The sequence below is a fragment of the Acanthochromis polyacanthus genome, chromosome 9 (genome assembly GCF_021347895.1).
Source record: "Acanthochromis polyacanthus isolate Apoly-LR-REF ecotype Palm Island chromosome 9, KAUST_Apoly_ChrSc, whole genome shotgun sequence".
Taxonomy (NCBI): domain Eukaryota; kingdom Metazoa; phylum Chordata; class Actinopteri; family Pomacentridae; genus Acanthochromis; species Acanthochromis polyacanthus.
The window spans coordinates 9,835,362-9,862,244 of record NC_067121.1 but is presented as its reverse complement, the minus strand read 5'-3'; the positions used below and the strand labels follow the sequence as shown (position 1 = coordinate 9,862,244).

Here is a 26,883-nt window from a genome sequence, read left to right as displayed (position 1 = left end):
CTGGGAATAACTGCTGCTCACAGTTTTTGTAATGGAAGCAGACTGCCGCATGGAATTGTCCTCACCTGTTGTGGAATTGAGGTCAAAGCCTTCACAAGGTTTGTTCTGTCGAAGATACAAACACCGTGTGACGTCTTACATCCTCCCCCCTCCCTCTCTCTTCCCCGGTGGTCAGTAATGGATGTTTACATGGGAGGAGAAATAGTTTGCTCAGATCAGCTCGGCTGCTGTCAGCGGGAGACTGGTGGAGGGGAAACAAGTGGCGGTTGTGACAGGAAGAAACCCAGCGGAGGAAAATGACTCAGACTGACAGGAAGAAAGACAGAAGAGGAGTGAAGTGGGAGAAAGAGGAGAGAGAAGGACAGAAGATGGTGAGACAATGGAGGGAGAGGAGGAAACTACATATGTGAAGCAGAACTTTAATCTGAATGGAGAAAGTAGCCTGAGGCTGTGCTAAATGCATTAAGAGTTAGTGAAGAGCAGGAAATGATGCTATTACCAAGGAGTGTGAAGCAGGTTATTAGAAATGAGTAATTGTCCAAATGTATTTGCGACCAATTTCCTCTTTAAAGACTTCAGCTGTGACACCAGTTCAGATGTGCTGCAGTACAATAAAATGACTCCAGTGGCCCTGTACTACAAAACCAGATCAGGTAGGCTGCAGCTCTCTTTCTTATCCCTCAGTTTACTTTTAAAGAGGCACTACACTGATTTTAAATGTCCACGGGTGCTTCTGATCTGTGTGAAAACAGCATAATGACTCTTCAATCTGGAGGAGCTTTGTCAGAAGTTACTGACCAAAGAGCAACTTGCAGTGAATTAATGAGTTGGAAAATGGAGGTGGTAAGTGATATTGTGAACTCAATGTCCTGCAGGCTGCCTACATTTTTGTTTTAGTGACTCATAAAACATCAAATCATGCAGTAACTTTTCAAATATTACATTGAGTTAAAAAACTCAACTTGCAAATTGTCCTTTAAGAGCTTTTTTTTATTATTATTCTAAAATCTTTTAACTGAACAGTGTGGAGCTTGACATTTCTGGATGCATAGTGGTGTAAAATATGTTGAGGTGGGGCGGCATGGCTCAGTGGGTAGCGTGGCTGTCTTGTAACTAGAAGGTTGCTGGTTCGATCCTCGGCCCATTGTGCTCATGGCAAGGTGTCCCTGAGCAAGACGCCTAACCCCTAATTGCTCCTGGTGGGTTGCACCTTGCACGGCAGCTTCTGTCATCAGTGTGTGAATGGGTGAATGTGATGTGTCATGTAAAGTGCTTTGGATAAAAGTGCTATATAAACACAACCATTTATGTTGAGGTTTTTTGTGTGTTTATACATTGAGATGCAAGACGAACCAGTCAGTCATCCATCCATCCATCCATCCATTCTCTATGCACCGCTTTATCCTCACTAGGGTCGCGGGGGTGCTGGAGCCTATCCCAGCTGACTCGGGTGAAGGCAGGGGACACCCTGGACAGGTCGCCAGTCTGTCGCAGGGCCGAACCACCAGTCATTTAAACAGAAAATAGTCAAAGCATGAGTGCGTGCAATAAAGTTGCTGCTTTTTCAATACCAGCACAGTGACTCTGAACTCACAGTGGTGTGGTGGTTAGCATTTTCGCCTTGCAGCAAGAAGATCCCCAGTTCAAATCCCAGGGTGGGCCTGGGATCTTTCTGCATGGAGTTTGCATGTTCTCCCTGTGCATGTGTGGGTTTTCTCCGGGTACTCTGGCTTCCTCTCACAGCCCAAAAACATGCTGAGGTTAATTGACGTAGGTGTGACTGTTTGTCTGTATATGTAGCCCTGTGACAGACTGGCGACCTGTCCAGGGTGTCCCCTGCCTTCGCCCAAGTCAGCTGGGATAGGCTCCAGCACCTCTGCGACCCTAGTGAGGATAAAGGCCCGGTCACACCGCCCGAACTTTGCTGGAGCGTTCCTTGAACGGTGAAAAAAAATCATCACCGCTCGTAACCATTCATCACCGTTTAACAGAAGTTGGCCCCCGTTAAAGCAACGCCGTATACGCTCGGCCACCGCTGATGTTTCTGGAGGGCCCTCCTACCGCTCCGAAAGTTTTGAGCTGCACAAAATATTGCGAGCGGTGAGGAGGGGGCAATTTTCTGCCCCGGCAAAGTTCCTCCCCGCTCCACCAATGTCCAGTCAAAGTTTGGCACCGCTAGACGCAAGTTCGTGGACGCTTGGGTCCTCTAGGCCAACGCAGAAATCTTGAACGCTGGACCACTGCTGCTTCACCAGCGTTGCCCGGGCGGCGATTAAACGTTGCACAAACTTCGGTGGAGCGGTTGTAAGCGTTTTACGAGCGGACACGGGGTTGCTGGAACGGTGTCGGGCGTTGAAGCAGCGATCCATGGCGGCGATGAACTTTGGTTTGGCGTTGGTATAGAGGTGTCGGAGCGGGACCAGAATTTGGCTATAAATACGGGGAGAAATGGACCAGGAGCTCATTTGGAATCGAGCTGCCGTTGAGTTCAGACCTCATCTATATCAAATTTGCTCAAAGTTACAGTAAAACTGTATCACCATGGATGCTGAGAGACTTGCTATGATTGGTGCACTAGTCCAGCAGCAGAATCAGAACCTCCTCAGATTGCAACAAGCTGTTGACAAAAGGAGAAGAGAGAGAAGAAGGAGAGGCAGAGTTGTGTGGGTCAGACAGTGGATACTGAGAAGGCCTGAACATGGACTGTATGACAAGCTGATGGTAGAGCTGAGGAATGAGGATCCACGAGCCTTCCAGCACTTCATGAGGATGCCACCAGCCATGTTTGATGAATGATCCGTTCAGCTCCGTAGTCACAAGCGGTATGCCGCTAAACCAACTTTATACCCCCGCCGAGCCAACGCCGCTATACCAACGCTTGCGTCACCGCTAATCCAACGCTCGCGACCACTCGCTACCGCTAAACCAACACTAAAACAATGCCGGCTTCAGCGGTGCACCGCTAAGCCAACGCCCGTGTTTTCGATTTTTTTCCCATTTTGTGCGCGGTGACGAGCGTTGTCGAAATTCGGCCCCCCCTCCCGACCGTTCAAGGAACGCTCCAGCAAAGTTCGGGCGGTGTGACCGGGCCTTAAAGTGGTGTATAGAGAGATGACTCTGAACTGATGTTTTGTTTTAGACACCAGATCAAAAAAAGTTAGAAATAACTATCACACTGGTATAGCGCACATAAACATTTAATGGAAGCATGAATACATTTAGATGTCAAGTATTAGTCTGCTAACCACCTGAAGCAAAGATAAACCAAATCAGTGACATTTAGCATCTGATGAACACATTTTTCCCAACGCTTATCCAGTACTGGCTGTGTATTTGGTGATTCAATATGTTTTAGGAGGAGGTGAATGTACCTCATTTAAATAAAAACAAAAACAACATACCCAGCAAGAAATAATTTGCTCTAAAAGCATCCAGAGGAAGTTCTGCAGTTTTAGCAGTTTAGCGAATAGCAATTGAGATCTTGATAAAATGTTGAAACATTTTTTGAATGTTGGTTGGTTCTTCATTTGTTACTGTGCAGAATCTGACCACATCTTCTAAACAGCCCCCAAATGTTCCACATTAAATGTTTAACCTCATAGGAACTTTATTTGATAGAAGAAATGTCTTTAAAAGATTCTTTGATCATTAGGTTAATACATTTACTTTTAAACATTATTAGAACTCAGGGGTATTGTTAGGCAATGTTCTGGGAAGATTCCTTTTATGCTGAAATTTTTATTCTGACTGCAAATTTTCAGTATAATTTCACTGAATAGAAACTGTGGTTTATTCACATCATTGGACATCATATGACTTTTCACTTACTGTCTTCCCTCAGATTCTCGGTCTGAAGCTAGACTTTGAGTCGTGTCATCATGTTGTCCAGCCATCTGTGTCCACTGTCCTCATAGGTTCACTCAGTCTCACCCAAACCGATCGGTGTTTTCAGAGTGTTCAGCAATCTGCCGACAGTCACTTTGTCCTCACAGCAGCTTTAGCCTCCTGACTCTCTGCCCGTTTCTCTTTTAGCTGCGTTTTGCTGACGGATCGTAGACGTTCCGAGGTTGTTAGGACTCTGAAGCCTCCTGCTGTGGAGCTCAGGGTCTAATATCACGCTTGACAACACTCTCAAAGGCCCCGCAGCTGGATATAAAACCTCAACAAACAGCCATTCAAACAGGCAGAAACAGGAAAGCTCATGAGCAGCATAAAAAGAGGTGTAAATGGCGTGTAAATGAAATGCTGAAATCCTGAAAGAAGAGAACCAAAGTGAAATAGAATTACAGATACGTGTTGGACCTCAGTGTTAGTCCGTTTAGAAAGAGGAAAGACGAAACACTGTGCTGGTTTGCTGAAGTTCTTTCTTTTTTTGGAGCTTTTTGGGGTTTAAGGGATGACCTACGTTTTTCTAAATCAGGCCTCTGGTCAGAGTGTTTCCAGATTCTCAACAGGTCAACGATTTGGTGCTTTTCCTGCCTTTGTGTTATCGTTCAATCACTTCTTTCCTTTGACTCCTTCTCTTTGACCTTCTATCTTCTTCCTCTGCTGAAGATGATTCTAACATCTGATGCAGGTTTTATTTCACACCATTAATGTCCTCTATGTGACTTTCCTTTGCCAATTAAAGTATTTAATGTAGTGAAAATTACTGTATTTTCTAATAATTTACACAGCAATCAGTGCTGTTGTTCACCATGACAGCAGACCCATTAAAAAATAGCCAGAGGCAAAATTGGCAGGTTTCTACAGAAGCTCAAGTAAAAAAAAGTCCAGGGAGCTCTTAAATATAGTACATAATGAACTTTAAATTGTAAAAATATTGCAGATGTTGACTTCAGAGCATAATAAAACTTTTAAACACCGAATGCAGGATCCTACACAAAGCAGGGATTAATTTCTGCAGCAGTTTGTTTCAAATAAATCTCTGTACAGAAGCAGCTCAAGTTTTAAGAGCACCACTTAACTCGACACGCAACGCAACACATTTAGATTTTTCCACTGTATCACTGAAATGCTTTGGTAATAGAATATGTACAGAAATGACAAAGTGATGTTTTATTTTAAAGGAAATGTCATCAAGTGGTTTGAAAGCTGAGGCATTGATGTGTTTTAAAGGCTGTTTTTTCAGCGAGATAATGGAAAAAACACAGCTGAATTTCAGCACAGGAAAAGGAATAATTTTAAATTTTGGACAATTTCTTTTCAGATCACAAGAAAAGGCATTGGCCTTGGCAGAGGCAGCAAAAGCAATGTCTCAGCACTTGTTCCTACTGAAGATTTTGTTTTGGTTCGACCTTACAGATCAATCTTTAGCCCTTAGACCTCTTTATCCAACTGTGCCAGCTTCCCACATCCTGCATCACCAGATCTGGTAAAGTTTGGCGAAGGTCCCGGAGGTTGATTTGTGAAGAATCTGTGCAAAATCTTTAGCAGAGAAAAAGCTGCAGGTCTGACCTCTTCAGTACCTGTTCTGCGGTCTCTCCTGTGTCCTTGGTGTTTAGCAGGAAAGCGTTCTAAAAAGTACATCCAATTATTTTCTTCAGGGATCAGGTCACACTGGATTTTGAAAAGTGTCCGAAAGGTATCAGTAGAGTTTATTTGCTTGTTTGCTTCTAAATGTTTGTCAAATAGCTTCCTGGCCAGCAAAAGTATTATTTGTACAGCCGATTTTATTCAAAAAATCCCCAAAACTTGGAGGTACACTTCAAGATAAGGTCTTTGACGTGTGTTTTGCACTCAAATGTACAGTCGAAAACTCTGAGTTTCTGACAATGCAGAGAGACTTGTTTGGTATCTTTATGCCCTTTTTTGGTTATTATTTGATTTGTTCAAGTAAAACTGACAAGTATTTACCAGTAATGAGCATTTTTAGTTGCGTTTTGCTGAGCTTATATGTATGACAGAAGTGCTTTATGTTTTTCGGATGTGTTATAAGTAAATATGCTGAATAGCTTCCTGACTAACAAAAATGAATCAGAAACTTCTCATACAGCAGATTTTATTTCCAAAACCCCTAAAACTTGGAGGTTCCCTTCAAGCTAAGCTCTTTTCAGTGTGTTTTGTATCTATACCTATACGTACAGACTGATTTAAAAACTGTGAGATTCCGACACTCCAGAGAGACTTGTTTAGCATCTTTTATCCCCTTTAAATTGCCCTTCATGCCCTTTTTTATTCTTTTTTATATTTGTTCAAGTAAAATTGCCAAGTATTTACCGCTAATCCTGTGGGTACAAAGATCTTCTATATCTTTCCGTCCTGCAGTCCAGAGAGAGGCCCATCACGATATTATGAGTGGATGATCCGTGTTGTTTAGAATGATAAATCCAGTCAAGTGGGAGGAGAGGGTGACATGATTGAAGTCACCATATATTATTATGAGTGCCTCAAGATGTTTAGGCTGTATCCTGGCAACTTCTTATTTGTTGCAGCATTTGTAAGGTGTGTGTGTGCAGATTACTCAATGCATAGGGTGGCATAGCTCAGTGGGTAGAGTGGCTGTCTCACACCTAGAAGGTTGTGGTTCAATTCCAAGTCTGTCATGCTCATGTGGAGCTGTGAGTGAATGAGTCTCACATATTGCTCCGTAGGAGCTCCACTATTGTTCATTTTCTTTTCCAGAGGAGAAATAAAGAAGCCATTAAAAACACTGTATTGAGATTAGCAAGGTATCTCCCACAAGTCTCAAGTATGACTCCCTCTAATTATCCTGTCTCACCTATTTCTCCTAGTGAATTTTAGGAGAAACGTATGAGAAACCTTTAGACAAAATAGAAACTAAAATGAGGCTGACATGAGAATCTCAAATTTGTCTCCTGGGCTGTAGAAGAGCAAGCTTTGAGCAGTAAAATTTTCCTCTGGGTTATTATTTGCAGCTCTGTTTTGCAGATCTCATATGTATTAAAATGATGCTTTATGTATTTTCAGACATACACGTCATAAATAAATATGCCGAATACCACTCCGACGAACAAAAGTGATTCAGAAGCTTTTCATATACAACAGATTTTTTTTTCCAAAAACCCATGAAACCTTGAAGATACTCAAGCTAAGGTTGTTTCAGTGTGTTTTGCACACAGATGTAAAGTCTGATGAAATCGTTTAGATTCAAATCCTGTAGAAATGTGGAGAGCATCTACAGGCATTCCTCATAGAAAAGACTGCATTTAGAAAAAGAATACTCAGTTTCATTTAGGCTAGATCTGACACCAGAACGCCCAAGTTTGACTATTTTTAAAATATTTTTTGTCACACACCTCTCTGAGTTCTCCAGTTCGAATCCCGGGGTGGGCCTGGGATCTTTCTGCATGGAGTTTGCATGTTCTCCCTGTGCATGCGTGGGTTTCCTCCGGGTACTCCGGCGTCCTCCCACAGTCCAAAAATATGCTGAGGTTAACTGACTACTCTAAATTGCCCGAAGGTAAGGATAAAGCGGTATATAGAGAATGGATGGATGGACCTCTCTGAGTTCTGCAGCGACCAGGCAGTGTGGGGCATTCAGGAACATTGGTAAATGTTCGATAAGAAAACGTTCAGCAGCTGATGTGTTGTGCCTGTGATGAGGTGGGAGGTTCAACTGAAGGAGAGCTGAAAAGTTGATCATGCCGGTGCTACCAGTGAAAAAGTTAGATTAGTATTTCTTTTTAACCAACAAATTAGTAAGAATTATTAAGGATGTTTTTACCTTGACATGTTTCAGGTGGGGCTGCTCAGTGGCGTAGTGATTAGCACTTTCGCCTTGCAGCAAGAAGATCCCTCGTTCGAATCCCGGTCTGGGCCTGGGATCTTTCTGCATGGAGTTTGCATGTTCTCCCTGAGCATGCGTGGGTTTTCTCCGGGCACTCCGGCTTCCTCCCACAGTCCAAAAACATGCTGAGGTTAATTGAGTACTCTAAATTGTCCGTAGGTGTGAATGCGAGTGTGATTGTTCGTCTGTGTATGTAGCCCTGTGACAGACTGGCGACCTGTCCTGGGTGTCCCCTGCCTTCGCCCGAGTCAGCTGGGATAGGCTCCAGCACCCCCCGCGACCCTAATGAGGATAAAGCGGTGTATAGAGGATGGATGGATGGATGTTTCAGGTGGATCTGCAGTCCTCTTCAGAAGATGACGCATGTTCACGTATCTTTTATCAGGTGACCTGCCTGACAGATGTGCCAGAATCTGTCAGGCCGGCCACGCCCCCCACCATCTGATGGTCTCTGGAGGAGGGAATTCCAGGTGTGTGAGAGGGTGGAGCCCCCTCGTTCCAGTTCATGGAATCCTTCTCCCGCTTTCTGATCTCAATAGCCTCCTTGATCCATTGTTTGTATTTATTTATGAACTAGGACAAAGGAGCTTACACCCTCTCACTTACCTGGGATTCCCTCCTCCATCGAATAGTGGGGGAGCGTGACCTGCCTGCCTGGTCATTGATGAAAAGACACGTCATCACACGTCAGGTGACGCTTCTGAGGAAGACTGCAGATGCAGTCAGAACATTTAAGGTAAAAATATCCTTAACCCTTAGATACATAAACGAGTCAAAAATGATCCGGTGAGGTTGTTTTCTTGCAAAATCTTTAGAGTGAAAAGTTTTTAGCATTTCATATTCTAACCATTCCTCAAAAAACATATTTTTGATATCACTCCATTTAATTTTTCTAGTGAATTTTTATACCTTTAAAGATAGTAATATTTGTATTACTACCGTAAGCTCTTTATCACTGATAATGTCATACAAGAGGTGATGCACAAACCTGAAGGGATGGAGAGCAGCAACAGCTGTAGGGAAAAAGTAGAAAAATGTCAACAAAAGGGAGGTTGACATTTTTTATTGCTGTTCTGTGTAATATTCTTTTCTTTTTCAATCATCAAAATGTTCAAAATCTGCTATAAAGTGAAAACTAAACATATTTCAAACATGAAATCTTTCTTGTGTGGATAAAACTATAACACAAACAATAATACAAATGATTATTCTGAACCAAAATGACAACAAAATGGCATAAAAATACATTGATTCTAATACAGGTTATTTTTGACCCATTTATGGAAGAGTGTAGCATCCAGTTACCCGTACATCTAAGGGTTATTAACCCTTACTAATTTGTCGGTTAAAAAGAAACGCTAATCTAATGAAAAAGACGACAAAATGAACATAATCAACCTACTAAATGAAAAAGTTAATCTGGAGCCCTGAGAAGTGAGACGGCACACAGTCACCAGTAGCTGTTGTCATTGTCAGATTGTTTTAAGGCACCTTAAGCTGCAGATTTAGGTCACAAATTAAGTCAGAAATCCTTCACAAAGCCCCGCTGAAGAACATTTCATGTAGCAGTTTCAGGCTCAGTCCTGAGGTCCAATCTTGCATCACTTTGTTCCCCACATCTCCAGCCATCACTCCACAGCTATGTGGACATAATTGCAGCAGTATATTCCAGTCGGTTTCTGTCGACCTCGGTCCATTCCTCTTCACACTCCTCTGCCTGAACAGCCGTAGGTGTTCGCAGATTTAATGGCAGGTAAACATTTCTCTGTTGACTCCTGTATTTGTCTCACTGTCCTCAGTGAAATTACTGCACCATCTGGTTGTCTGTGGAAAAATATCTGCAGGCGAATCCCCGCTTCACTGACTCCGTTTCTCTTTTTATCTCTTTCCCAGTGTCTCAGAATAAACAGGCTCAGTCGTGTATTCACTGGAAAAGACAATCAGCAGAAACAGCATCGTGGTCGTGTCTTTCCAGACGCATTCACAGAGGTCAGTCATCTCAGGAGGAAATGTAAATGTCACAGTAACACCAAATAAATGCTGCAAAATAATAACTTTATCTCAGTTGGAACTCCGTTTAGGATCTTATTTTCTTACATATCAGGAGACATGAAAAGAATGTGCACAGTGAGAGATAATCTGCCAGATCTGTGTGACATTTTAGGTAAAAACGCATTTACCAGACACTTGTCAGCACCGGATTTGAGAGCAGAAATAGTGATTTTATATCCTTCGTATGTCTGAGAAAGCTTAAGGAGCTCTGCTGTCTGTTATCTTAAAAGAGACGTTTCCACTGCTGAGGCGAGATAAACCTAATGCAGCTTCTAAAGATCCAACAATTGGCTCTGTTTGCTGTGATATTTCTGCTCCTGTTGGACATTGTGTAAATAAAAGGGAAACATTAACAGAGAAAAGATCTCTTGAATCACATCCACCTCAGAAAGCTCCACACATTTCCGCCTTTATTCCTTTTTCTCCCCGCAGACACTAACCTGTCTGAGTAAATTAAATGGTTATTTAAGATCTTTTTCAAAAAGGAAAGAAAAAATCTCATTCACCTGTAAAGTTTGATTTTCACTGATATTATTTCCACTCCTCTGCTGGTGCAGAAATTCAGATTTAATAATCAAATCTCTTATTCAGACTTCCTTTTCCCAAATGTGACACATGGATGATATTCTGTGAAGACGTGGGAGTGATTTTATTCCTTTAAGGAGTGTGATGATTAAATTGAACACTTTTTCCATCGTTTGTGTCCGCCAATTCGAAGTATGATCCTTTCTCTTACTTTTTCTTGTTTCCTCCTGTTCTTTATTTTATTTATATTTCACCAAATTTAACCTTAAAGGCATTAGAGGAGATTTAATTTCCTACGACTTTGAACGTAGCATACGCATGCGCACATACAACCTCTCCCTCACCCCCCTCTAACCTCCCCCCTCTTAACATTTACGAAGAAACACCCCCCTCCAGAAACTATCGTAGGACTCGTGAAGTTGCCTACTGCCGCAGTATAATACAATAATACATTTTACCTGTCCAGAAGGAATTTAGCAACCAAGGCATCTGTCTTTAGGTCCATTTGTTGCTTGAGCTGACTCCATCATCCAAATGACTCGCCAATAATCACTTTTGTTTTTGCGATCCAGTTGTCTTTTATTTTCTCTGACCTCAAAAAATGCCTTTCTTTTACGGCTGGGTCCCCCTGGATCTTCATCTGCCATTATGTAAAAAAAAAGATGAGCAAAACAAGTCGCCAGCTAACTACGAAGCTATACCAAAGCAACACATACACAAAACACGTAAGTCCAAGGCGTACGTAATCTACGTAACTAGGCCTGAGCCGGAAGATTTTTGATTGACAGGAAAGGGAGCAAAGCAAATGCCTCGGTCCGAGCGCGTTGATTGGCTGATGTTTTTCAGGTCCTGTCATGTCCACAGTTTTTTTTTTTTTTAATTCTTTTAGAAACCATACATACAAGTCCACTAAAGGTCAGTATATTCACTTCATGTGAATCAGACAAATTAAACAACAAAAACATCCTCCATAATGCATTTAACCTTTAAAACTGAGGAGCTTGTCACTGTAATGGCGTTTTGACAGGAAAAACAAAGATCGTTAAAGCTCTACAACCTTTTATTTGTTGACCTTAGAAGAGTTACACTAAGCTACTCATTGGTTTGAATCATGCTTTTATGTTTGCTGTTTTCGCTCCGTCGACCGTTGAGAAAGAATGAGGCCAGCGTTATCTTACACACCACAAGAATGAGCTACATATAATCAGCACAATTAAGGAAATACACACTTTTAGCCTCATTACAGTCACAGCTCCTCTTGCCTTAACGATGGGGAAGTGATATTAACAACTAACTCAGTCATTCACACAGTTTGCAGCTTTGTTTTTTTTTTTTTTTGTGCCATTTTAAAATTCCTCCCATTGGTTTTGATTAGACTTTGTTTTTCTTGTGAGGAATATTTAGCTCTTGATCTGTTTCCTGTCTTTTATGTGCTCATAATTAGAATCAGAAACCCTGGGTGGATTTTCTGAGTTGATTAAAAGCCTAATTATGATAATTACCTTCATTTTATTATTATTTTTCAATGTTTGTCTGTGAAATTACACTGTTTGTACTGTATTTAAATCTACAGGAAATATAAATATCACTTGAGTATTTTCTGTTATATGCTGATATTTGCTGTTAATTGAAAGAGAAATGATCTATATTAAGGACTGAAAATGGTAAATATTTGGTTTTACAACATTTAACCATAAAATGGTATTATTTCTACTGAAATCGGCTAAAAAAATTTAAAAAATTTTCTCCTAAAAATCTCTCAGCACCTGAGTTTTGGTACCAATATCAAGACAATATATTTGGTAACTAAAGTGTAAGGAGTTTTAGTCTTCTCTTTACATTTACCAAAGCCTCATTTTGACAATTAGCTTCACTTTTTTCATTGTTTGTCTGTATTTGAATCTGCTAAAAATAACATTATTATATCAGTATTTTTTTATTAGGTTATATGTAGATATTTGCTTTAAGTGGAAGAGAAATTATGTATATCAGTTACCCGAAATTGTAGATATTTTTTCCTTTTACAACATTTGATCATAAAATGACATTATTTTCATTGCATTCTGCTAAAAAACTGTTAATTTTCCGCTCAAAACTTTTCAATAGCAGCATCTGAGTTTTGGTACCAAAATAAAAACACTGTATTTTGGTTACTTTAGTGTAAAGAGTTTTAATCCTACTTTTAACAAAATACACCAAAGTGTAACAAAAAAATTACTAAAACTTTTATATGAAAGTATCTAATCAAAAATTAGGTAAACAAACCAAAGGATCTGACCAAATAATAGCAGTTTAGTTGTTCTTTTTTCTACAGTATTCTACCGTTTGTAATGCATTTTTTCTTGCTGTTTTCACAGGAATATTTTTTTTTAACAGAGTAGCACAAGTACCATACAGACCTCATTTTGTGTCTGGTGTTATAATGCCCAGTGTATTTCTGGATCCTGCTGGAATGGTCTAATTCCTGGAACAGTTTATCAGATACCTTCTCAGCTACATCCAAGTTTGATAGCCGTCCGACTGTCAACTCTGCACAGCCTTCTGCCCGTCATTCCTGTTGTGAATCTTTCTGCAGCAAGTTCATCTTTTACAGAGTCTGTGAAAGTCAAAAGACCTTGCTTTGACTTATAATGTTGTGTATTTTTCATTTATATACCTTGTAGTCGGTGTAGTTTCTGTATCTGCAACCAAAATCTGTAGTTTATTGACTCTTGGCCCCTTCACCCAACCAGTCGAGGCAGATGGCCGCATTCCCTGAGCCTGGTTCTGCCGGAGTTTATTTTCTCCCTCCCTATCGCAGGGGTTGCTGATAAGGAATCCAAAGGCACCTAGGCTTGTTGAGTTTTCTGTTCTCGGTTTATGATTCAATAAGGTCTTTACCTTACTGTGCTAAGAGCTTTGAGATGACATACGTTGTGAATCTGCTCTATATAAAAAAAAATAATCTGAACTGAACTGAACTGATTAGCCTCTGTAACCCAAACAATCCATTTGAGTCTGTGCAGAATACGTGGAAAAGCTTTCCTAAATGGATGCAGATTTCATTTTTGAGTTCTTCCATTTAAATCTGTTCCTGGTGGTTCCCTTGGTTCTTGGTAAACTTGGTGTCCTGGTCCTTCTGCTGCAGGCTTCTCCTCCAGTCGTCCATCTGGTTCGACATAAAAGCTCTGTCAACCTGTTTCCTTATTAACTCCGGTTTCTGCTCAGCAAGGGCGTCAGTTTGTTTTTAAAAGTGGGGCGGATGGAGACCACAGCCATTGTCAGATGGAAATGCACACCCTGGGTGGCGTGCTGGGTAATCGGGAACACCGGGGATATCCCCGGTGGGCCGCTTTATTGTTGGGCCGCTCCAGTCATAAAATAATAATAATAATAATAATAATAATAATAATAATAATGCTTTAAATCATGGGTCTCAAACTTGCGGGCCAACTGCGGCCCGTGGGACGATATTTTGTGGCCCTCTACTTGAGATCAAAGTTTAGCATTGGTGCGGCACGCCTCCTTTTCTCATATGCTTCCGTGTCGTTGGTAAGACAGCACTTTGAGAAAATGTCGAAGAACGGCGGCAAAATGCCACAAGTTGGGCTCGAACTCACAACCACCGCACCAAAGGCGGAGGCTCAACCTGTTGAGCTATCGGCACATGCAAGTAGAGAGGTCTGTGGGCCGCTATAGTACTAATTCTCCCGGGCCGAAATTTTGCCCCTGCACGCCTCTGGTCGGAGCTTCCACTTGGCACGGGCGCAAATTTAGCATCTGCACGTTTTTTTTACCTCATGAAGGTGTGCTGCGTGTCTGTGCAACTCTCGGCCGAGTGCGGATGGTGCGTTCATGAGCGTCGGAATTTTCTATACTGCTGAAAATAACTGGGTTTACAACGGCTTACATGTGAAGAATTTGAATGTGGTGGAGACAAAATGACCCCTGACAAAAAGTGGGGGGGACACATCCCCACCGTCCCCCCCTAAACTGACGCCTATGCTGCTCAGTCATTCTCTTTTTTTTCTTCTTTTTTTCCAAGTGTTTTACTTAGTAAAGTTGGAGTCAAAATGAATTCTTCCAGAATATTTTCATCTTTCTGACTCTGCTGACACACCAGCCACCTGTCACTCAGTCTATTTGATTTCTTTTTTTTTTTTATCTGCACACTGTATCCTCCAGTATTTTGGATAATTGAGCTATTTTTGATCATTTTCCCTTCTCTTCACTGCAGATTACAGTAGGAGGAAGAGCTGCACCTGTGACTGAAAGGAGCAAACCAATCTTCATTCAATAGCATCTAATTACAACAAAAATACAATCCAAGGAAGTCAATATTAAACTCTTGTGAATCAGTCATTTATGAACATGATTAATTTCCTTGCTAGAATTTCTGTTCTGACAAAGCCCCATTCAAAAACATGGAGGGGGAAATTGAAATGCTTTTTTCAGGTTTAATGGAACCCCTTTTCTCTCTCTTTTTTAAAATTAAAGCTGTTAATGCGCAAACATAGCAACGCTCTATTGGAAACCATGTACGCTCCAGTTATCCCAATCTCTGATTGACGTGTCGATTCATTTTATTTCATCAGCGTGCTTCTAAATGGAAATTTGATCATCCTTTAAGAGCATCAAGCTTCCTGGAGTCTTCATTCTCAGATTGTTGAAAGTTACAGATCCCTTCATGTTCCTGTAAACTGCAGCATTGATCAATGGATTAGCATCGAAGATATCGTGTTACTGTAGTAAATGCAGTAAATACTTCAGTGACTAATGCAGATAAAATCATACGAAAGCTGATTTTAGGGCATTTATTCATGTGTTTTGAGGGAGTTTTGACTCCTTGGTTGGTTGTTTGGTCCACATAACAGCATCAGATGCTTGTATCTGCAATCAATTCTGGAAATATGGACGAAAGAAACACTGGTATGTTTTTATAGGTTCATATTTCCGTAATTTAACTTTGACTGGGCAGCAGCAAACACTATTCATCCCCTGCACGCAATTAACTCGTCCAACAGTTCCACCTTTTTGTTATTGCCTGCAGCGTAATTAAACTTTGATACAGAGGAAAGAAACAGAATATGCCATTTAATATAATGATGTCTGAGTCTTATTTCCATTTCTGCCGAGCTATTTTGATGTCTAATTGTTTTGTAAGAGCTGTGTAATCCAGCGGTAGGCGTGTTAATTCCCGCTGTAGTGAAGCGACCAGCAGCTCAGACGTACGAGGCTTCAGGACAGTCAGATCTGCTTTGTTCCCAAACAATGGGAACCTGAAATGCCCTGAAAGAGAAACCAACAGGATTAGTGAAGCCACTGTCTGTGGTGGTCTAACGTTAGCGTTTCAAGGATAAAAACGGGGAAGAGTTATACCGAGCTCACTTTTAATGCTTTTCTCCTTTCTTTCACTGGCCTGGTTTCATGAATCCAGGCTTATAAAACACCTAGAGGCTGTTTTTAACCGTTGTTGAACCATGCAATTTGTGTAAAAGCAGCAAGTGCATTTATAACAGTAGACAGAAGGAGTTACTACAAGGGGAGGGAAGGTCAGACAAGATAAGTCATGGAGTGCTCAGGGTGGATTCATCTGCATCCGGGCCTCAGTACTCCACAGCGTTACAAAAACAGCATCCAGCAACTTATACTATACAGGCAGAAAAAAGGACGTAAATTAATGAATAGTTAACAATCAGTGGTGAATTAATAGTTGAAAAGAGCATTTTTCTGTGGGATGAATAAACCTTTTTAACCATTGATGCTTGATGTTTGTCACACAATCAACTTGGTTGAATTAGAAACTTCAAGAACAGGTTCAGTAAACACCAGGTTACTTAAAAATGACACAATTTAAAACTATTTTTCATTGAGTCACCCAACAAAATCCAAAGTGTTAAACACAACAAACAAGCTGCTGTCTTTCACGTTAGATAAACTGTAATGTTTTTATATATATAGATATGATCCTCATCTGAGCTACATGTTGGAGTGGTTTGTTCGCTGTCGTTAGTCCAGCTGCTGGAAACATCTGCTCAGCTGGAACAGATGTCCACAAATACTGTCGCTACGACTTTATCATTTCAGGAAATATTTCAGTGTGTACTGTTCATTGTGAAATGGATTTGTACTCAGAGCAGAATGTTGCTGATATACTTCATCACTTTACTTTGAATGTTGTTGAAGGCAAGCAGAGTCCTGCTGCTATGTTAGCACCATTTCTGCTAACAGGAACTCTGTTCCCAGCTGGTATAGGTGTTTAAAAATCCTAGCTTAGCATTAGCATGAGCCTCAGGTAGCTAGCTAAACCTTTTTCACAATTTTCTGCTGCAGAGTTTATGAACACGACTGCCTCAGTTATGGTGTGTGTCCACAGGATCCGTCAGTTGAGAGCTTCCCATTCATTCGCTCATTAGATGAGGTAGATGATGCCTCGGCTTTATTCAAATGAGGCGCGGTGAACAGAGGTCTGACGACTCGCAAACCTTTGTGAAACAGCTAAACTACTTCAACTTTAACTTCAGTTTTATTATTTGTCCCTTCAAGGGTGATTTGTTATGCAGCAATTACACAAGCATTCACAATAAACAAACAAAAACAATAAAGCAACAATAAAAAGAATGTAAAAAAAACCAAGTAAAAACAGTACAAAAACACAACAAAATCAATAAAAGTTTAAAACTGACAGCTGTTCAACTAAAATGAGGACAGATTCAGCAACTGCACAGCTTATTTCTTGCCTCAGATGTTTTCAGAAATGTTTTTCACTGAATTGTTTTTATAATAAAAGACAAAGTTTGCGACCAAGCTGCCATGTTGGTTAGACACGTCTGCAGGACTGGATGTAAAGCGCTTGTCATGTAACAAAGTGGACGCCCACCAAGGGGTGATGCTCAGAAGCAGCACTTGGATGTGCTTGTGAAAAGGTCCCTGTTGACACCATTAGCACTAAGGGAGTCCACAAGGGTGTTTTTCCACATGATGCAACGCGCCACCTCCCAACATCACCACTTGGTGGGCGTGCACTAGTGGGCCACTTGGCGAACACTTCCGCTCACCCTGCCTCATTTGCATAAAGTTAAGATCTTTTCAATTTTATGCAAATGAGCTGTAGGCAGCTCATGGGCAAAAAGATGCCTTGTCACTCGAAATGCCCCACAAGGCTACCAGAACGCAACAAGTTGGGTTTCACATACACAACTAGAAAAGCAGTCAGAGAGCGCAGTACTCCACCAAGGCTGATGTATCATTTCCAATGGATGAAATCTTTAATAGAAAATGACCTTGCGCTGAACACAGGGATATGTTTTACATTTGCATGTTATGTATGGTCTGTAAAGGTCTGCTGATCAGTTCATCACTTTTTGCAAGCCTTTGTTTTGCTAGTGTTATTATAACCAGTCCCTCCATGCTTTTATTTTGAAGGCGTATTGTTAATGTTACAGGCTTTTACCTTGTAACCATTCCAGCGGCACAGGAAGTGTTTATCTGAGAAGTGGTTTCCTGACATGACGAAGATGCTGCCGAAAGGTCCGAAAATTGACGTAAAGATGAGAGAAAACGGTTCCACACTGTTGCTGTCTAACAAAGGATGTGTCTAAACTTAGAAGCACCTAGCTGGAATGGGGACAAGCTCTTACAGTGTTTCCAGAAGAAAGGAGTGAAGGATAGAAATTTGTATTCAAAATAAGGCTGATGGCTGAACGTAAATAAAGACTTTGTGAAACATTAGGAACTTCACCATTGGCTGGCTGGGGTTTGCTACGTACATGTAGCGGGTGGCAGGAATTGATGGGACTCAGAAACACCCCACAGTTTAACCATTTGCTCCTTGTATGATTTCCAACTGATAAATCATGGTCAATTTGTAGTAGGATCGCAATCAGGTGATTGTCAGCAGGTAACTGACATAGGGTTCACGTCATACTTACAGCGACGCCATCCCAGCAGCTATATCTCGCAATAGGAAATCCTTAACAAATCCTTGGATCCAGACTATAAGTTGCATCAATGTCAAAATCTAATCACTTGGTCCATGTGTCTTTTTGACCTTCCCTGAAAATTTTATCCAAATCTGATGGTCAGTTTTTGAGTAATGTTTCACACAGACAGATTCACAGATACACAGACAAATGTGCCCTGATCGTCACAAAACTCTGCCGTTCTTTGGCGGAGAAATGAATGGGAAGGACACTCAGACACCAGCAGTGTCACTGTTTCCTCCTTGACCAGTTGAATTTGTGTTCATTCGTCCGTATTTGTCCTGCCTTTCCTTCATTTCAGTCGGACGGCTGGATAAACATAGCAGCATTATACAGAAATCAGAGCATGAAGGTTAAGTGAGCAGCGCTGAAAGTCTAGGGACACTGCTGGTGTTTTTAGCATAGTGTAAATACAAGGTGAAAAAAGCGTCCGTAAAGTCTCCATGTCATTAAAACAGAGTATGGATTTCAGTGCTGAGGTGACACAAGGAGTCCTGTTACGATCTCGAATGTTTTGTGTCAGTCGTCATAAGTAGCTAGTTGTGATCACTGTGATGTTGGGGAACCAAAAACAATCATTACTGATTTAATAGACTTAGAGTCCTAAACTGTTGTTACAGATGCACTAACATCACTACTCTACAACACTGACTCTCAAATATACAGGTTTTTATTTATTTATTTATTTATTTTTTACTCCAGAAGCGATAAAGATATGAAGCTGCAGACAGAGAATAAACTGTCAGCTTTAAGAAAACTTCATTTCTGTGGTCTGAAAGATCAGATGAGGTGCAGCTCACCCGTAGTCCACCCAGCAGAGGCAGCAAATGCCTCTCTGGTGAAACCTGCTGCTGTCTTAATCTGACTGGCAGCCTGAAGGCATTTCACACCATCTGTCACGTACGGATTAAACAACGCACACCTGAGGCTTTCTTACCATCACTAACAATCTACCTCCTCACATTAAACCCCCAGAATAAAGGACGAGCCCAGCTCTAGTTAGTGGCCGGTGTTTTGTGCACCTTTCGGAGGTTTTTCAGTCATTAATTCTTGGTGAAGTTCATTAAAACCAGATGGCAGAGGTAATTATATGAGTCGTTAAAGTGCCCGGCTGGTAGGTGTTTTTGTCAATCCCTGATTAATATCACATATTCTTAGATTTAATCTCTTCAGATAGGCACTTGATTAATTATCGATTGTCAGAGGTTTGGCGTCTGAAGGATGTGGAGATAATTTAAAGGCACCCTGCTTGTTTTCAACATGTAATGGAGCTCAGTCTGTCCCAGATGAGTTCTTAAAGTTTATTTGATCATATCAGGCCACTCCATCTAATTACTGCTGAAGGTTATGATGAGCTGCTAATTACTTCTTCCTCAGCTGAGTAGAGTTAATCACGTCTGTCACTTATAAACTTAAAATACTTCTACAGCATCATTTAAACAGTTCAGGTGCAGGAAATAGGAAAACAGATGAAGAAAGCGGATTAATTCTGGCTGTAGCCTGTTTGTTATTGCATGTAATAACCATCTCTCCTCCTTAAAAATAAAATCTTAACATTTATTAATAATTTTTGACTGTAATTTTTCCTAAATTTACTGTTATTTTACAGATTTTTCATATTTTGTAAAATGGCAGAAGCAGTCACAGAAGATAACATTAATTTACATATTAACCGTGAAAACAAGTGGATAAATTATGAATTAATTAATTCCTTTAACTCATTGTACTTTTTGAACAGAACCAGGCTACCTTCTTTATGCTAAGCTAAGCTAAACTAAGCTAAGCTAAATAGCTTGTAAAAAATGAACTTTTCTCAGTTTTTAGCATTTTTCTTTTAACAATTATTTGTTTGTGTGGGGGGGATTTTTTTTTTCATAGGTTTTCATTGTTTTTATTAAATACCAAATAATATCACGTAAAATTATTTAAAAAAGTAAATTTACAGCGGAAAAAAAACGTCAACCATTTATATTGTTACCACTATATTTGTCCATAAAATTAAAGTATTTAAAGATGTTAAGGACTGAAAAACTGATTTTCTTATTTAGTGTTGTACAAGCTGTTGTTGTGTTGTTAAATTACAGATAATTTAAAGTGAAATCCCAGAAAAAAAGTTAATTGACATGTTGATTATAGCAATATATGCTAAAACTGTATATAATGTCTCCATCAAAACCTGCGATGACAAAATATACTCTGTTTTACTGTATTTAATTGTACTGTAAATATAAGTTGTTTGCAGGTATGTGCTGCAGTTTTAAAATGTTTCAGTATTCTGCACTTTTGTTGCCAAATTTTCTCTTTTGTTTGTGATTTTTTTTTCTTTGTAATGTAACCTGAGAATCAGCCTCGTTTCTATGTACTTGTTGTGTTTTGTTATATTTGACAAAGAAATATGCTGTTCTCATCTCAGATAAGAATTTAAAAACAGATGTGTTTGAGGTCTTCGAGGTCTGATGAGCTTTATGTCAATCATCATATGTAGTTTTGAGGACACAAATAGCTTCACAATATTAGAAGTCTAGAAAATGTGCAAGGTCTCAGAGTTTAAATGTAGCTGCAGGCATTTCTCTCAAGAGAGACCCCAACATTGAGAGAAACAAATGAAGGGAAAAAAAAATAAAAAAACTGGAAACAAGAAATGTCTGCTGTCTAAACTGAAACTATAAGACAGTAAGACTCAGTGAACCTTAGTTTTCCGCTGTCAAAACAAAATGTATGAATAATTAACTTTAAATAAATCCAGAGCAAGATGATCTAAAGATCTACAGAAAAGACAAAAAAAAAGATATAATTGTATTTTTCACGTTTGTGGAACAGAAATGTGTAAGATGGTGCTATAATTGAATTCAGTGTGTGAAAACAAGCACAGTAGTACATTTGTAAATTATCATTTTAAGTCACGCAGCAGTTTGCTATCACGTTCTAAAGATTTTCCGCAGCTGGAAAAGCTGCAGGGATGTTTTTCAAATCTGCTTCAAGCATCAAGGACAAGGACACTCAAATACGCAGTGCTACATAGGAACACACACCTCCACTCCCTCCACCCACACCTCTCCACCTTGATGCCTTATTGATGAGACTGCAGGGCAAATCTATGACTTTTGTTGGGTTTTGAAAGTTATGAACTTGACTCAACCTCCAGAGAAATGTTCAGAATTCAAATAAACTCTAGCTCTATACTAGCTATAAAGCTAGTATGTAAAAGGTTGGCTAATGCATGTTGCACATACACAGAATGTTCTATTTGGTAGAGAGTGATCAATTTTCTGCTGCACTGATTTACTCAAATCACTTTTCTATATTATTGTCGAGCAATTTTAAAGCACACTTTTGATATGTTGCAACAACACAGGAAAGCAAATTAGGCTAAGTTGCATTAACTGCTAATGAAATAGGCTGAAGAAGATGAAACAAACTTGTCCATTTATAAGAGAAAAATGGAGAGAAATCTTTAAGAATTTCAATTCAGTTTGGCAAGTTGTGCTTATTCTTGCATATCAGCTGGTGTTTAGTATTCTAGACAGTGAAAGAAGTAGAAACAGCTGGGCAGTCATGTGAGTTAAATGTTCACTGAGTCAACATTTGTTCAGGGGTCATTTCAGAATAGGAGGACATTTTACAACCAAATTTCAAACAATCTATGTATAAAATGCTAAAACACACAGTTGTTGTTTAAATGTACTGAGACCAAATCATTTCTCCTAACATGCCCATTTTCTCTTGTCCCATCCTATGGATGGTAAATGGTCCATATTTATATAGTGCTTTACAAGATACATCACATTCACCCATTCTGGCAGAAGCTGCCGTGCAAGGTGCTAACCACAACCCATCAGGACAAATTAGGGGTTAGGTGTCTTGCTCAGGGACACCTCGACATGAGCACGATGGGTCGAGGATTGAACCGGCAACCCTCCAGTTGCAAGACAGCCACTCTACCCACTGAGCCATGCCGCCCCTGGATGACCAAATTGAATCTCAAATAAAACAGTTAAAAACCTAAACCTAACTTTTTGGTATTATTTTTTTTGTTGATGTCTCTTGTAATTGTGGGAACATTTTATTTAATCAACACAATATTTTAAATAATTATTATCCATGAAACGTATGTAAAACTACAACTCTGTTAGCATAACCTTGTTAAGTGGTAGAAGAAGAAGAAAACAGCGAATCATGTGAAACACAGCTACAGTTAAAAGCTAAATAAATGGAATAAGAGCAAGCTCTGAAACTGATTTTAGCATTATATTCTTATGACACTGTCAAACTGCTCGAAGATGTTCTGAAAAAGAACCAATGCAGAAGAACCACAGATTAATATATATCTATATCTATCTCTATCTATCTATCTATCTATCTATCTATCTATCTATCTATCTATCTATCTATCTATCTATATATATATACATACATACATATATATATGGCATGCCGTTTAGGAAATTATATATATAATGAAAGTCGATATATATATAATGAAACTTGATATATATATAATGAAACTTGATATATATATAATGAAACTTGATATATATATAATGAAAGTCGATATATATATAATGAAACTTGATATATATATAATGAAACTTGATATATATATAATGAAAGTCGATATATATATAATGAAACTTGATATATATATAATGAAAGTTGATATATATATATATATCAACTTTCATTATATATATATCGACTTTCATTATATATATATATCAACTTTCATTATATATATATCTCGACTTTCATTATATATATATATATCGACTTTCATTATATATATATATCGACTTTCACTATATATATATCAACTTTCATTATATATATATCAAGTTTCATTATATATATATATCAACTTTCATTATATATATATCAAGTTTCATTATATATATATCGACTTTCATTATATATATATATCAACTTTCATTATATATATATCAAATCTTTTTTCCTACCGAGCCCCGGAAGGGACATGTCCGTATGGCGAAGCGACAACGAAGGACACTCACCCGGACGAGAATTTTATTGAGTTTTATTTTAAAATCGGCCTGAAACACACAGACATTCAAGCAGTGCGATGCGCTAAGAGTCTGCCATGCAGACCAGCGATCCTGATAATGGTAAGTTTTATTTCTCCAACATCCTGCTGTTATCCTACTATGAATACGCTAGCTACAACAGTCCCACATCAGTATTATGGACGTTCCGCCAGCTAACGCGGTCCGGACACCGGATCAGTGATTAGAGGTTGGCGTTCAACTATTGTTTGCCAGCCAGTTAGCCGCTGGTAAGCTAACAAGCTATGAAACAACTCCTTATAAAACCGGAGGAAAGCAGCAGCAATATTTCAGTCCAAGACCTGTATTCAGAACCTCCCACGCTGTTGCACAATGACCCATTAATCATATTACTGAACTATATGGTTATCATTGAAATTTCCCTTGAAGAACCAGTGAACTCTTTGCGAACACATTTTAATTTATGTGTTGATTATGTTTCGTATCAGTAATACAAGTCTAAAAAACTGATTGAAATGATCAAGTTAACACAATGAAGTAAAGAGTACTGGTAATCTGCAGCTATTTTCATAATTTCAAGGTGAAATTCTGATGTGTGATTTTCTAGCTTTGCAGATGTGGAAATCCAATGCACTGATTTCTTATACACAGATGCTTTTGGTGTTTTTTGTTGTAAAATAAAACAAGGCATTTATCACTGTTGGAAATTATTACAGGTATTATTTGTAACACTTTCTAACATTGTATGGACAAAGCAATAAATCAGTTAATGGATAAAATCATTTGTATTACAGATGCTATCAACAGCATGTCTTGTTCATTTTATTTAGTTGTCGGCCTTGGATGATGAGGTCCAGTTACCAGGAGCACTAGTCTGCAGCTTACTGGTTCCGTCCTGCAGCTCCTCCACGCTGTCCTCCTCTCTACAGACCAAATCAAGTAAGATCTGTTTAGACTATGCAGACATCAACATGATCAGTATGTTATCTTTTGACCCATCCTAAAATCACAAAATAGAACATTTACTTTAAGTTAACTGTGTTTATGAAAATAGAAAATAATTACTGACAACTAGTACTTTTTGGTGCTTTTATGCAGGAAAAGGGAACCAGGAAGCTGCTGTGGATCCTCTGCAGTATCTGGAGAGGTCAGAGGAACGGTTCTTGGAACAGATCGGAAGACACCAAGACGTGACCTCTGCCATGCTCCAGAACATCCAGAAGATGAATGAAAACCTTGGTTGCACTGATGGGACGCATGGTGTCGGTGCTGGAGCAACTGTCCCAGAATTAAACTGCATTGTTGACTATTGGCTTTTCTAGAAAATAAATCTTTTTTAGTACTTCACCTGTTTTGTATTTTACTCATGCACTTTGGATGAATGAACAGAAATTTGTGATGAGAGATGCAAATTTTGTCTATAATCTACAGAGACTTTATTCAGTGTTCAGTGCACACTTTTGTTACACACATTTTGACAGATAAGCAGTTGTGCTTTTCAAGCAGATTTTAGTCAGAAACATCAGTAGCATACGTTGTTGTTTTTTTACTGTTACACCAATCTAGGTAGATAAACTGCACTACTGCAGCAGACATATTATTGAAATGTGCTTCTATTATGTGTCTACATACACTGCTCACAAATAGTTATTCAACTTTTGGGTGAAATTGATGGAAAATATAAAAAGTGCATGCTGTAGTGATATATCATAAAAGTAGGGTATTTAACTAGAAACATGCAATAGTGATTTCCTCATCTCAAAAAAAATTATTGAATCAAAAGCTAACAACAGTGGAGGGTATGTCACAATAAAAATGTCTCAGTTTGGACAGAACAGCAGCCTTCAGCTGAAATCCAGTACAATTGTGTCCCACCAGTGGCGTGATCATGGATGTGTCCAGGCAGCAGCTGACCTCTGCCTCGTAATTAGCCTTAAGACCAGCTATAAAGATAAACATAGATATTATCATTATCATCAACATATGGTGCATGTGTTTAACCTTTAAGCTATGTAGGGATGCAAATGTAGTCGAAGCTAAGTAGCTAAGCTAATGCTAACACGTTCAGTGTTCAGAATCAAAACATCTCTAAAAATTACCTGTTTTCTCAAACGTAGTCGCCATTCCCTGTGACAACCATGAAGACAGATAGATAATCACAGAAGAGCTCATCTGAAGAGCAAATGTCCAATAAGGTTCCTGTTTTTGTTTGCCATGTCCTTCCAGGGCTCAGTAGGAAAAAGTCTGAATATATGGAATGAAACTTTGAATAGATGGAATGAAAATCTGAACATTCTATATTCCGACTTTCATTATATATATATCAAGTTTCATTATATATATATCAACTTTCATTATATATATATATCAACTTTCATTATATATATATCAATTTTCATTATATATATATCAAGTTTCATTATATATATATCGACTTTCATTATATATATATCAACTTTCATTATATATATATATATATATCAACTTTCATTATATATATATCAACTTTCATTATATATATATCAACTTTCATTATATATATATATCAAGTTTCATTATATATATATCAATTTTCATTATATATATATCAAGTTTCATTATATATATATCGAGTTTCATTATATATATATCAAGTTTCATTATATATATATCGAGTTTCATTATATATATATCAAGTTTCATTATATATATATCGAGTTTCATTATATATATATCAAGTTTCATTATATATATAATTTCCTAAACGGCATGCCATATATATATATATATATATATATATATATATATATATATATAAATATATATATATATATAATGTTGCTTAATGTAGCCGTGAGCTTCTTCAGTGCCAACAGACTGTTGGAGTCCAAGAATATTCAAACCAGCTATCTAATCCCCAAATCTAATGTTATCGAAGATTCAAATGACTCGAGGTGTGACTGTTGGTGAAATCTCAGGACTGCATTCTAAGTACCTGATCAGTGGTGTTATAGACCCCCTCCCATGTTTAAAGATAGGTAATCCATTTTTACATCGGTGGCTTTCTTCACTCCCACCTATACGCATCTACTACTCTGTCCTCCATGTAGTGTCCTATATCTGCTCGATGCAGGTGGACTTCCAGCTGATCTGGTGGTGAGAATAAATACCTGAGACTCCCCACCAGCCAGTTAGAACTGAAGAAGCCTCTTGGATAAGAGGAGAAATGTCTCCAAAAAACAAAGAAAGAAGTAGAATTACCTTCTACTGAAGCATTTAGGATTCCCATTATACCTGACAGTTACCTGGGTGAATGAGAATCTTATGACGTGATGAGAAATGAGCTACAGAGGAAGCAGAGCAAAATTCCAACTGCAGATTTCTTTTCACTTTTAAAATGGTCTTTTTTTTATTGTCAATGTTGCCTTTACTGGAGCTAGGAGGAGACGGACTCAAACAATACAATAGAATAGAAATACTTTATTGATCCTCAAGGGGATTTTCTGTTGAAACAGTAGCAAGCAGAAAGAGTAAAGTGACGAGGACCATGACATTAAAATGTAAAATATATGATCCATCCATGCATTATCCGTACACC

At 39.0% G+C, this 26,883-nt stretch overlaps 3 protein-coding genes and 1 long non-coding RNA gene across 6 annotated transcripts in view; 1 reads left to right on the top strand and 3 right to left on the bottom strand.

Annotated features, from left to right (window-relative positions):
- Positions 1 to 26,883, bottom strand: part of LOC127535343 (tripartite motif-containing protein 16-like) — a 599,330-nt gene that overhangs the window by 239,685 nt on the left and 332,762 nt on the right. The window lies entirely within an intron of this gene.
- LOC127535340 (tripartite motif-containing protein 16-like) overlaps positions 1 to 26,883 on the bottom strand; it is a 520,629-nt gene that overhangs the window by 239,673 nt on the left and 254,073 nt on the right. The window lies entirely within an intron of this gene.
- LOC127535337 (tripartite motif-containing protein 16-like) overlaps positions 1 to 26,883 on the bottom strand; it is a 388,516-nt gene that overhangs the window by 239,538 nt on the left and 122,095 nt on the right. The gene's annotated exons all lie outside the window — the stretch shown is intronic.
- LOC127535370 (uncharacterized) lies at positions 23,098 to 25,146 on the top strand. The gene is made up of 3 exons (XR_007944205.1): positions 23,098 to 23,408; positions 24,137 to 24,245; positions 24,405 to 25,146. It is a non-coding gene; the product is annotated as an uncharacterized LOC127535370 (long non-coding RNA).